Raw genomic sequence first — 14,754 nt, forward strand, 5'->3', positions numbered from 1 at the left:
TAGATCGTTGTTCTCTTTGTTCTTTTTTTTTTTTTAAAGATTTTATTTATTTATTTGAGACAGAGAGAATGAGAGACAGAGAGCATGAGAGGGAGGAGGGTCAGAGGGAGAAGCAGACTCCCTGCCCAGCAGGGAGCCCGATGCGGGACTCGATCCCGGGACTCCAGGATCATGACCTGAGCCGAAGGCAGTCGCCCAACCAACTGAGCCACCCAGGCGCCCTACCATCTAGTATTCTTTAATCTTGATATTTTCACACTTACCACTGAGAAGCATTCATAATGTATTTTTATATATTTAAATAAGAAATCAATATATTCATTAATATAATATGCAGTTAATATTCCAAGGGTATTTTTTGGTTGTAGTAGTGAGAATTGACAGCAGAACACCAACAAATTCCCACATCTTTTAGCTTTTGACCCATATTCCAGGATTTTTTTTTATTTTTTTATTTATTTTTTTTTTTTAAAGATTTTTGTTTATTTATTTGAGAGAGAGAGACTGAGAGAGAGCACATGAGAGGAGAGAGGGTCAGAGGGAGAAGCAGGCTCCCCGCCGAGCAGGGAGCCCGATGCGGGACTCGATCCCAGGACTCCAGGATCATGACCTGAGCCGAAGGCAGTCGCTTAACCGACTGAGCCACCCAGGCACCCAATTTTTTTTTTTTTTAAATCTCCAGATTATAACATCCACACAACCAGCACTGTAAAGGCCATATACTGACTCTGCTTTCTACTTTTTTCTTTATCAACGAACTGAAATGTACTGATATCTACAAAATCAGCATTGTTCATTTAACAAGTTTCAACAGAAATTGTATCTTTAGAAACAAGTCTATTGGCACAGGTTTCAAGGTACATGCATGATTTTCCAAGGTACAAATCCTCAGAGTTTTATACAAATGTGCACAGAGCTATTCTGGATAGTCCGCCTGTGGATGTGGCCTTGCAAGCTTAGGGGGGTTGATACAGTGCATGGGCAACCAAGTGTTTGTGGAAATAATAGAAAATATTGTATTGGAAAGGAAAACTAAGTAACACACTAACAACTATTAGCCTCTACTAATAAAGAAAGAGAGCTTATTAAGGCTAATTACAGGAATCCAAAAAGTGAAGCTACAGTTTGAAATCATTAGTTCATTGCTTATTCATCTTTAAGACACTAAAGGCAATCTCCTTAGAAGGGGTGGTTTCCTTGGGATTTACTATAGTCACCCACTGAAGGGGGAGGTGGGGTATGTAAGTTCCAGGTAGCCTTGCTCATGAGTAGGTGCAAGACTGGAGCTCATTTATCAAGAGAGAGGATCAGCTCTATTCAAGGGCATAGAGGAGAAATGATCGGACGCTGAGGGAGGCTGAGTGTCCTTGCTGTCTCTGAATACAAACTCCAAGTCCAGAAGTCACCTGTTTGGCAGGAGGCACCAGGGAAGAAAGGCTGAGCTCAGACACTCACTGATGCCAGGAACAGCGGCCACTCCAACACCAAATGCTGGAAGCTGATGCAGAATGACATTCATTTGATTCTTTGACTATTTCCTTAACTCAGATGACCAATGGCTAATACTCCAGTTAAATAATATATAATGCTTCAGAGGAACTCACTATAATTCACCCTCACATGTATGTGAATCATTCTGTTGTAGTGGAACTTTGCTAAACCAAGAGATTTGTGTGAATCTTACTACTCAGTCTTTAGAGCTAAGAATCTCTCAGCATTGTAGTGAATTTTCTTTTTGTTGTTGTTGTTGAAGATTTTATTTATTTATTTGAGAGAGAGAGCACAAGCAGGAAGGAGGGAGGAGGGGCAGAGGGAGAGGGACAAGCAGGCTCCCTGCTGAGCAGGGGGCGGGGGGGGGAGCTCTGTCCCAGGATCCTGGGATCATGACCTGAGCCCAAGGCAGATACTCAACAGACTGAGCCCAGGTGGCCCTGTAGTGAATTTTCAAAAGTGAAACTTTACAAAGTGAACTTTACAAAGTTTTGTATCCATTTAGACTTAGTAAGAAAAAGTAAAAAGAGCAACCTCCACTCTTATTTACTTGATGCTTAGTAAGGATTGTTGAGTGCAAATGACTCAGCTAATATCCCCCCCCCCCCAATTACTGGAGGGTTTCTCATTCTCTCATTCTCTCTTTCTCTTTCCCTTCCAAACCCCTCCACCTCTGTCTTTTATTTGTTTGCTTGTTGGATTATTTGATACTTTAGTGGTTTTTTTGTTTTATTCTTGGGAATTGTTATACCGAGGGGGAAATTATGGATACACTGTAAATGAACTGTTTAAAAGAAAAGAGCACACATAAGCATCTGTTCATATTTTTCCTTCTCTACCTTTACTGCCAAAAGAATACAATGTTACATTCTCAATAAGAAAGGCTACTGACAAAGAAAATGGAAAAAAAAAATCATTAGCATCTAGAATTGCCCTATACTGGAATGTTTTATTGGACAACAGAATTGAGATTATATTACTAGGTAAGAAACTACTCTGATTTTCAGGGTATCCTGAGAACTTATTTATTTTCTTTCTTTCTTTCTTTCTTTCTTTCTTTCTTTCTTTCTTTCTTTCTTTCTTTCTTTCTTTCTTTCTTTCTTTCTTTCTTTCTTTCTTTTCTTTCTTTCTTTCTTTCTTTCTTTCTCCCAAAGAATTTCTAGGCATTATCAAATTCCTTACCACAAGCTTATGAGGTAGGTATTGTCATTCTATTTTACAAATAAGATGAAAAGGCTAAATAAATCCAAGGTTATGGGATTAGATAGTTACAGAGCCTGGATTCAATAAACCCATGCTCTTTCTCTGGTTAAACCAAGTGTCTTTTCAAGGCCATAGACAATGTTTGCAAACCAAATGTAGCATTTTGTCCCACAGATTATTCTGACTCTGTACTATTTCAAATAGTATGAGTGTCAGATATTATAAATTTATATTACCATAACTATTGTAGGACTTTGTATTTATATGGTTATGTGCTTATTGGCAGCACTGTTTCTCAAACACAATCTCTTCTTAAAAATACTAGTGAGGAGATGCCTGGATGGCTCAGTTGGTTGGGCGACTGCCTTCGGCTCAGGTCCTGGGCTCGAGTCCTGCATCAGGCTCCCTGCTCCGCGGGAAGCCTGCTTCTCCCTCTCCCACTCCCCCTGCTTGTGTTCCCTCTCTCGCTGTCTCTCTCTCTGTCAATTAAATAAATAAATAAAATCTTTAAAAAATTTTTTAAAAATTTAAAAAAATTACTAGTGAGATCGTGGGTGTCTCCATCAATTAAGCCTCCAACTCTTGATTTCAGCTCAAGTCATGATCTCAGTGTCCTGGGATTGAGCCTCACATTGGGCTCCCTGCTTAGCAAGGAGTCTGCTTCTCCCTCTCCCTCTGCTCCTCCCCCTGCTCCTGCTTGCTTTCTCTGAAATAAAAAATCTTAAAACAAAAAAAAATACTAGTGAGAAAGGCATTAGAATCCCTTATGTTAACTGAAAACAATTTTATTAATCATAAGATCAAATACTTCCCTTCTGACATTTTAGTTAAGTGTTAATCTGCAATGCTTTAGGAAGAGGCCAGAAAATTAAAATAGCTTTATAATTTAATAATAACAAAGCCCTTACAAATCATATGCACAAACCATTTACCAATAAAATAAAATTATCATTTTATTCAAATGGTAATACAACTTGCAATTTTCAAATAAATGTTTCTCGGTGACATTACCATTTGAATCAAGATGTTTATTCAAATAATTCTCTGTTTCATTCCATGCCCACTTTCTGTTTTTGGATATAAAACTGCTCCAGATTTTTCCTAGGCAGTAGGAATCAATGTTAATTCAGTTCACTAATAATATTCTTCATTGTAGGTGTTACTTCATTATTTTGCCTAATGGAATATTTAAAAATGAATGCCTAGTATGAATGCCTCTACCTTAAACTATGCCATATGTTTATAACAAGACACAAAAATAAAAATCTAGCCCAAATGTCCAACTTACAAGACCTCAGAATATAAGAGAAAATATGGATAAGCGTAATTCACAAATTTCAAGAAAATGTTTCATCTCTACAATTCCCTTTCACTTATTTGGACGTCCTTTTTTTTAGAAATCTCAACTTGGGGACATTAAGTTATATTTGTTAGTGTGATGCTAGAGTTCTAAAGATGTAATAAAAAGAAAAATGAACTCTATTATGGCCACTGCAAGAAAGAAAGAGTAACATTAAAAAAATATACTTGTTACAGTGATGCATATTTAAATGGCAGTAATAGAACTTCTTTTAGGGAATTTTTATTATAACTTGTAATTTCCCCCTTGTTGAACCCTTAAATATTTTAAACCATTAAGAAACTGCCCCCATTTATATTTTGATAAGAATACATTAATTTACCTGTATTTGCGTCAACCTTCTATGCAGTATGCCACCACTGTTGAGAAGTAATATATAGCAATAACTCCTAGCTGCAGAGCAGTAATTTCAAATTCGCAGCAGATAAAAAAAAAAAAAAGGAATTGGTGTCTCTGAATGTCAAAATTAGAGTTTCACCCTAGACATTACCTGAGGTCAACAGATCTTCTTCCTTTCCTTCCATACAAGCAATAAGAAGCATTTTATGAGCTAGAAAAATAGACATACTTCCCATACCAAGCAACCTGATCAAATAAGACTGGGCAGACACAAGAGCTTCCAGCTGGTGCTTAAAATACTGATTTAGGGATGCATATTCATAGGGGCACAAGGATTTTTATAAGATAATTCAGAGTTAAATAATCCATATTAAAATTAGTAAATGGTTGTTAGATGTAACTCTTTTGAAATTGAAACTAAATAAGGAACAAAGACCAAAAAGGCTAGAGTGTCCTTCCATGGAGATAATACCAACTTCTTTGCCAGCCACCTAGTGGGATAAGGGGGGTCATTTAAGGACCCAGTGCCACCTACAGAGGTGATATAAGGGATGCAGCTTTCTTACAGGTTGAAGGTGGGGTATGTGAAGAGGGGGTTTAAGAATAATGTGCTTATGGGCCACCTGGGTGGCTCAGTCTGTTAAGTGTCTACGTTCAGTTCAGGTCATGATCCTGGGGTCCTGGGATGGAACCCCACATTGGGCTGCCCACTCAGTGGGGAGCTTGCTTCTCCCTCTCCCTCTGCCCCTCTCCCTACTCATTTTCACAATTGCTCTCTCTCTCTCTCAAATAAATAAAATCTTTTAAAATGAGAATAATGTGGTTAAAATTTATTACCCCCAGAGCTTCCTAAAAGAAAATTGGAATCTTCAATTCCATCATTCCTTCTCTTCTGCTGGGGATACAGACATGGATGTGGTGACTGCTAATGGCAATGTGTTTGTCAAGAGAGAGAGAATGATGACATTAAAGTTGGATATGGAAAGTTTGGAGCAGGTATAGGTCATATTCTCCAGGGATAACTGTCTTAATTGAGAGATGAGTACATAATATATCTAATTTCCTGGTTCTCAGTCATGAGTGCACATTGAAATCACCAGGAATGATTTATTTAAAAAATGTCTATATATGAGCCCTTGTACTGGATATTCTGATTCATTTAGTCTTGGTTGGAGCTAGAGATTCAGTATGTAGACTTTATTGCCAGATGTTTCTAATGTACTGCCAGAAAAGAGAATCACTACTCTAACTTCTTGATAAACTGTTGAATCCATGGTATCACTACAATTTGCAGGGGAAACCTGCAAGTTTTTTTTTTTTAATCTTCCTGATTGTTTTAATACATTTTCCCCTTTTCTGGATCAAATATATATCACTCTGGCTTTTCCTAAAAGTGTTGAAACTGTTATCAACCTTAACAGGAAGGAAGGATTAGAAATGTAAATGATGACTTGCAGATGGGGTAGTTGGTGGTTGATTGACTCACTTACCTTCTCACAGTGTTGAAGTGATGGAAGCATTATTTCAACTCAATAGAGACACATTATGTCTACTTATGAGTTAAGGGTCTTCTGGAGGGAGTAAATGGACTTGTAATTGGAAGGCCAGAGAGTTTTTGCCAAAAGTGAAATCAACTGAAGAGGTAGCTATGAGATGACCTGGCCAAAGGATTCAGGAAAATTGGAAAGTTCTTTAGAAAAATGTCAAAATGTCCTCAATTACTATAAACGTCCTTTGACATTGTAAAAGAATGTGCTGACCACCATGAAGTCACCATTGTGATATTAAGGGTTAAGTAACAAAAACCCTTGACACCATGCCTGGGTTTTTTGGTGATTATTGAGAGATTATAGGAACTTTTGCTCCCTAATAGCATTTAATCTTGTACATATATCTTATACAGGGATAGACAGTATCTTTCATTCTCCAAGAATTCACAGCTACCGTTTATTTTGCTCATTTTCTGCAATGTTTTGAAATGCCTAAAGAAGTCAGAGAAAAGAAACACTAGAAATGCAGAACTTCAGTGAAGCTATCCTTGGTGAAAAAGGAGCATTGCACATACAGATGTAATGTGTGTGACTTTTTTTTTAGAAAATAAATCCTTTCACCACTGATGGAGGGAATTTCCCATGGTGCAGCGAACAGGATTTGAATTTAACATCGATTTCTATTTTCCCTGAGGAGAATCTAGATCTAAATCCCAGAAATAAAAGAGTTTTTGTATGTGCTTATCTACACCTTGCAAATAAGTTTTGCACAATCCTTTGAGTTTGAAGTTTTTATTTGTGAAGTGCACACAGGGATGAGAATAATTGCTCTAATTTATGTTGAAATAACATCTTTGTTCCAATAAACTTTGTTTGCTTAAGTATTTTTTGCTATATACAAGTGTTTAGGTTGTCAAAATCAGCAGTGTGTGTGTGTGTGTGTGTGTGTGTATTTTCTAGACTTACAGTTCTGCTAAAGAAGCTGTCCACACTCCTTGTCATCCATTTTTTTCTTCAACTATTTTAATTAATTCATTTTTAAATATTTATTTTGTATAAAGAAGCAAACAGAAATGTATCCTACATTTTCTCACTAATGGGAGATGACAATATTTCACAGAATAAATCTATGTCAATTTATTGCTAGCTCTTGTACGACCCACTGAGATACAGGTTTATTTCTTTTTTAGTAGCAAAGGGTTTTAATCATGATGATTTTACATTAACATTTTCTATGAATCTCACACTTTACTACTCTTCCTCGTGCTTATGTGATTATTTTAGTATTCAAATTTTTAAATTAAATTTAGATTGACATGGAAGATAAAGATTCAGTAAGGAAAATTGTCAACACAGTCATTAATTTCCTTATCTAAATACAAACTATTCTCTATTTCCTTAACTATTCAAACATATGTTAGATTTCATATAAGTTTTGCCCAAATCTTGTTCAACTTTTTTAATTTGTTGTTATATTTCCATCTTTATTACATATAATACTGCTTCTATCATATTTTTTGTTATTTCTAGAAATAACAGTGAACTTGATATTTATATTTATTTGTATCCATTTAAGTTGTTGGGTTTTTTTTCTTGGTTCTAATTATATTTTGTTGTTCTGATAGTTTCCTGCTCCTTTTTAGTGCTTTTTAAGGAGTTTAGAGGTAGACAGTAAAATCGGATGCAGTCAATAATGTGGCTTGATTTTTTCTAATATTTAGCTTTTGATTTTAATTTTGCCACCTTGCATTGACTTCTATGCCCAGTAAATATTAAATAATAATGGTGCTAGAGAGCACCATTTTGTTGATCCTGGTTTTATATATAATTGTGTGTGTGTGTGTGTGAGAGAGAGAGAGAGAGAGAGAGAGATGAAAAAGAGAAAGAGGACCTATGTCGAATGTTATCAAATGCAGTTTCCAGTTTCCTTTTTTTTATTGGTCTTTCAACAACATAAACACCTGTTAAGGAAGCAGATCCTCCTTTGTGCCATTATCTTCTTCCATTGGTTGGAAGATCCTTGGGTTCAAGAATGATAATCTAATTTTCCACAGTACAGGGAAGAGCCTTGAGGAAAATAGATATTCATTATTTGAGGGTATTACTTAATTCCCATTATGTCATAAATAGAAAATACTCCTTTGGAGGTAGCCTTGAATAGGCAGCTTTTGCAAAAAAAAAAAAAAAAAATGAAGATCCTGTTAGAAAATATTTGCAGATTCCAGAAGCTTAAGGGATCTGCAGGGATCACTATGCAATCTGGAAAAATAAAACACTATTATAATGACAGCAAGACCTTAAGCTTCAGTTTTGAAATTAGATATATATGTTTTTCACATTCTCTTCAAGCATTTCAAGTTGCCACAGGCTATTGGGAATCACTTCACACCAAGCTCTTCATAAACCATGATGCCATTCAAAAGTTCAGAACAAGGCACTGAAAGTAGGCATTGTTAAACTACATCTAAATGAGAATTACAATCAAATAGAGTATAATCATACAAACTGAAAATTGACCCATGTTTGGAATATACTGGCCATTTATAAGAGCAACTTAGTAGTCATTAGAGTGAATATTCTTTGCTCACGTTCACAATAATAACCACAAATACCGCACCAGAGAATTAATTCAAAAAGACAGTGCCGTGGTGCCCGTGTGTTTTCCCATCTTCCTCAGGTGTTCTCTCAAGCCTTCTGTAATCTATTCATGCCATGGCCTTAATGTGGAGTTTCCCAAATCTACCCATAGCCCTGGCCACTGGTAGCAAACGCCTGCATGCTTTGTTACAGGGTTGCCAGTGTACGTAAGAATTCCAGAATATGAAGAGAGTTGTTTGAAGTGTATAAATTGCTGCCTACAGAAATAACTCACATTACATTCCCTTTGGCTGAATTTTTATAGTCTATGTGATTAACTTACTGAAACAACTCTTCTGAGAGGCGAAATAAAGACGAGTGAAAACAGGAAGGCACAACCCACAAGAATGAGAAAACACTGAAGTTTTCCTCTGACTTTTCAATCCAGGTGACTTTGCTTTAACTCAAGTGCACTGTCATGAAGGTACCCAGGGAGATACCCACGCGGCGTGGGATACGGCCATGAGCTTCTCGTAAATGTGTAAGGGTACTTACGGTATTTTAGCTACACTTGACTAAGACTGTTGTCCCCTTCCGTTTGAACACCCCCACTTGCTTCCATACTTCCCCATTGGTCACTGCTACTGGAATGACCATAAATATGACAACAAAGGAGAGGCTGATTTGAGGGTACACTTGGTTGGCGTTTAGTAGATTATATGTACAGAGTTCACAGTCACTTTAAGCAGAAATAATTTATCACTTGCCTTCCCGGTGTGTAAGGGCATCCATGAACATGTCTATAGTTCCTGTGCCAACTCACTTTGCATAGGGCTCTGCAGGCTCTGGCCCAGAGGATGCACCATGAAATGAAACATGGCCCACCACCCCGGCACACCAGAGGTATGAGGGCAGTGAGGGAGCAACAAAACTTGGAGTGCATGAAGTCAGAAGGCAGCCTGGAAGAAATTCTCCAGTATCAGCAAGTGTAAAAATGTAATGGTGGATTCGGTGTTCAACAACACCTAGTCAAGATGGAAGTTCTCTCCTCTTAGAAATGTATTTTAAGATAAGGTGCATAAAAGAAAGTGCTAGACATTTTTAAAAGTCTTTTTTGATGGGAATATTGCAAAGCAGAATTAAATGGAATTCCCGTTGGGAATCATAAAACCTCCGACACATGAGAAAATAGCTCACAGGTGGAAAAACCCTAACAGAGAGCCTTTCAAATAGCAATCCTAAAATTATATATGACATTTCAAAAAAAAAAAAAAAAAAAGATGTGAAAGAAAATTTTCTAAACTAGCAATCATAAAAATTAAATTGTGATCAGGTATGATAACACATGCTAATTATTATATGGAAATTTATAAAAGAGTATCGAGCCCGAGAATTGGAGGAAAAAAGAATGGAGAGGTCAGGCAGTGAATAATAGAAATATTGTTGTGATTTAGTGATGTTTTGAATCTGTCAGCTTTTTAAAAGTTGTAATTCTTATTCCCTTTCTCATTGTAAATAAATATGCTCATTTTTAATCTAACTTTGTGATTGTTGTTTTGTATTATTTTCCTTGAGGAGAACACCTAAAATTGGATATGCTTCAGGCTTCCACGAATCCTGGATCTACCCCCATTGTATTAGCAGTAGCTGTATTGTTGTTCTTTTAGAATCAGAAAATCCACTTCTGACAATGAGAACTGTAAATATGAGGCTCTGGCTCTTGAAGCTATTTTCTACGTAAACAGCAAGTGAGTTTTATGAGGAAATTAAAAATTCCAAATTAAGATGCTAAGTTAAATAATTTCTCTGTATCTGGAAAGATTTTATTTAGACTATTCAGCTGGTGCCAACAGAGATAAAGGGGAAGGTGACAATAACCCCAAGCTATTGTTATCAGCAATGTATTTGTCAGCACTGCAAGTTGCAGAAAACAGTGTAACTATGTTATTTTCAGTTAATTTCAAGTCTCGTCTTGAAACCAGGACCTCTGCATCTTCTGAGCTGAGGGAGGAATAAGCTCTACTAGGCGTGACCTTCGCAGGCTCCAGTGTCCCACATCTTTAGTTAGACCCAGGGAAACTGAAAGAAGTTATCAGAAAGGAGAAGAGAGTGAGCCAAGCCCCAGTGAAAACTATGTACACAGTTGTCTCACATTCCCCGTATGTGGGAAGGGAGTGCCGGGTGAGACAGGACTTCTCCAGAGTGGAAATGTGCAACATTAGCTAGGAAAATTTCCCCAAAACTGAGCTTCTTGGATAAGAAGCCAGATGAGCCAGATGGGCTCAAGGCTGTAGGAGAAGGAGACCAAAATCTTAAGATCCTCGTATGTGCAATGCTCTAAGACTTACAGGAAGTGACAAAGGAATTATCTTTGGTTGGGATGATCCAGGATTTTTGCAAGTTGAGAGAATGGCAACTTTCCTGCCTTAGTGCATAATTAGTGCAGTCCTAGAACATCTCATGAAAATAGGATCCCCAAATATAGGCCTGAGACATTTGGTAAATTGAAGCAGATCCATTCCTGAAGATGGCATGGGTTAGACCCCATATACTCTACCATAGACAGTTACCCTACCCACATTTATCAAACTTGTTTTCATTGTGGAGAATCCACCACCCAAATGTGGATATCTAACGGCCACATCCACAAAGACAGCTGGAAGGAACTGGTGTTGTGTTCTTTGCTGTGCTTTTTCAAGAACTTACTCAGCTGACGAATCAAATAACCATTTCAGAAAATAAAACAGTGGGTAGTATACAATGGCAGCACCAATTTTCACTACCTCATAACCAAGGTAAGATATGCAAGCCATACACAAAATTCATGCTATAAGGAAGGGAATGATTAGTAAATTATCACATAGAACCATATGAGATTGCTAAACTTCAGTTGCTTTGGAGCTATGAAAAAAATGGCAATTTCTTCTGATTTGACTCAAGAAAACAATATTCGCTTCAAGACGATAAGCTGAACACATGCTGTAAGTTCTCCATTCCCAGAAGACCTGTGACAATAGTAACTTAAAAAACACCTAAACACATCCACTCATGCATATGTTCATGGAGATCCAAAGCAGCAAATAAGAAGTGGAATTGTGGGGCCCTTGGGTGGCTCAGTCAGTTAAGTGTTGGACTCTTGATTTCGGCTCAGGTCATGATCTCACGGTCGCTGAGACTGAGCCCAGTGTGGGACTCCAGGATGAGCATGGAGTCTGCTTGTCCCTCTTCCTCTACTCCTCCGCTCCCACCACCCCCTCCCCTGCTCTCTCTCTCATAAATAATAATAATAATAATTTTTAAAAAGTGGAATTTGGCAGGAAAGGGAATTAACAGCTTAGGATTGACAGCTGAGTACAGACACTAAGGGTGAGCACAGCAAGCATCTCCTCTCTTCCAAGCATAGGGGAGATGGATACGGAAAACCGGAGAAGCCCAGGGTCATGCAACAAGGTGATTGGTAGCTTCTGTACTTGATCACGAAGAAGCCGTGAGGGTTCTGCTTGCAACAGAAACAAGAGGAAAAGAAACCACTGTGAAAAGGATTACTATATACTGGCTAACTGAACATAATAAAAAAAAATAATAAGTAAACTTAGAAACACACACACACAAAATTAAAAATAAATAAAAGGATAGGACATTGCTCCTGAAGTGTGGTGAACCCTGGAAATATCAAAAGCACTCACACACAGAAACATAGCTCCTGAGGTATTTCCCGCAACATAGGCTCTCACTATGACCTCTCAGGTGAAGATGTTTAAATAACCGTGGCCCCCAAACACTCCCCCAGGCTGTACACAGGAGATAGCAGAGAAAATTTCCCTGGAAACCTAAGGGTGTGGCCAAGAACCAAGAGCTATTTAGGCAAAGCCAGGAATGACAAATAAGGACAAGAAGCTCAACAAGCAGGAGGAAACCCACCCTAAAAAAAATCGATAGATCCAACAAAATAAACATTAGGTCAAGAACAATTAGGGGCGTCTGGGTGGCTCAGTCGTTAAGCATCTGCCTTCGACTCAGGTCATGATCCCAGGGTCCTGGGATCGAGTCCAGCATCGGGCTCCCTGCTCAGCAGGAAGCCTGCTTCTCCCTCTCCCACTCCCCCTGCTTGTGTTCCCTCTCTCACTGTCTCTCTCTCTGTCAAATAAATAAATAAAATCTTTAGAAAAAAAGGAACAATATCTTCAGAAAAATAAGTGAAACAAGATAAGAAGACAAGAAACAAGATAAGACTGCCAACTAAAAATAGCATAGGTATTGTATATCAATATGTAGATATACACAGGCATTGCTGATAATTTTTGAAAGCTTCACAGATGATATACATAGATAAGAATAAAAAGAATTACCACCTGGAAGATCAAACTGAGTAATTTTCCTAGGATGCAATACAAAATGACAGAGAAGGATGGGTAAAAAGAAAACAAGAATAAGAGTCAGATAAAGCATGCTCTCAAGTCCTAGCACCTGCCTCCTGACAAAATTAAAGAAGAGAAACAGAAAGTGGGAGATACTAAAAATTTTTTAAAAATCATAAACAAGAATCCAAAGAATTAATACTTGAGTACTTAGATTGAAAGTGTCCACACTGAAAGTCAAGCAAGTATAAAGATTAAAAACAAGCAGCACCTTGACAAATATCAGATCCTCAAGGTTAAAGGATAAGGGAGGGGAAAAAAAAATCTAGGAGTTCCCAAAGTGAAAAAAAAAAAAAATTCCCAGAAAGGAACAAGAGCCAAACTGACATCTAACTTCTGATAGTAACACTGTCTGGAAGAAAACTATAGCATAATTTATTTAAAGACTTGAAAATAAAATATATTCTTAAAAATATTATCCAAAATTCTATACCCAGCCAATTTTTGCCAACTGAGTTCTAGAAAAAAAATTCAAGAAGTTGTAAGAATGATGGAACTATACATGTACAACATAAAATGATCTCAAACTATGAAAAACAGAAACTAACCAAACTAGAATTAGAAACTAACAAATCAATAATCATTGTCAATGTCTCTAAATAAAACTCTAGGGGAAGAAAAATCAAGTACAAACTATAGACAATTTAATTAACAATTTAATTAAAAAGCATTGTATATATATTAACAGATACAAAGAAAATATTTGCCAAAATGATCATGTGATTGGTGAAAAAAGAAAAATATGTTTTTAAAGATTGTATTTATTTATTTGACAGAGAGTGTGATTGGTGAAAAAAGAAAAATATGTTTTTAAAGATTGTATTTATTTATTTGACAGAGAGAGAGCACAGGTAGGCAGAGCGGCAGGCAGAGGGAGAGGGAGAAGCAGACTCCCCACTGAGCAGGGAGCCCAATGCAGGGCTTGATCCCAAGACCCTGGTATCATGACCTGAGCCAAAGGCAGATGCTTATCCAACTGAGACACCCAGGCACCCCAAGAAAAATCTTAATATATTCCTTAAGGTAAAACATTTAAGCCATGTTTACTAACCACAGTGCCATAAATTAGAAACCAAATATGAAACTTAGAAAATAATCACAAAGGCCAGATACTTGGGAATTTCAACAATATACCCCTAAATTATGCCTGATTTAAAAATTAACTAAAAATAAAATTACAAACTATCTAGAACAGAACAATATGATAACACTACATTCATCAAAAACTCTGGATTAAAATAAATGATTTGCAGGAATATTTATAGTTGTAACTTTTGAAAAGATTTCAATTTAAATGGAACTAGAGGATAGGAAATGAGGAATCCCACACATGTGCCCTCTGAAGAACTGAACTTAAAAACTGAGAGACTGATTGCTCATAAATGCCTGATTTACCAAAGACAAAGCTTTATCTTCTGACCAATGAACATCCACCAAGAATCTCTCCCCATCCTCAAGTCAATGAACTTACTATTTGAACTCTGGCTGGACTTACCCCTCTTTGCATTCCTTGCCCACAAATACAGGCCACCCCAAAACCTCAATGAACTTGCCTGCAGGCATTTCCCAAATTGCAATTCCTCTTCTATTCCCCCCAAAAACTCAATTTCTGGTAATTTGGACTTGCCTTGGTTTACCTCTCGATTTAGGTTGACATATTTAAGAAGTTAAAAAGAAAATAACAAAAGATAGTGGTATATAGTATAACCAATTGATACGTAAAAATATGTTAAGGAGGTGGAAAACAAAGCCAATTCATCAATAAAAGGGAAAGTTGGTTCCAGAAAGCCGATATATCAGATTGACGTTTACAAAAGATCAAGACAAATCAAAAGAAGTTAAAGATTAATATCTTAAATGTAAAATAAAATATGAC

The sequence above is a fragment of the Mirounga angustirostris genome, unplaced genomic scaffold (genome assembly GCF_029215605.1).
Source record: "Mirounga angustirostris isolate CCGP_5_RB_7025 unplaced genomic scaffold, mMirAng1.0.hap1 SCAF_7, whole genome shotgun sequence".
Classification (NCBI taxonomy): domain Eukaryota; kingdom Metazoa; phylum Chordata; class Mammalia; order Carnivora; family Phocidae; genus Mirounga; species Mirounga angustirostris.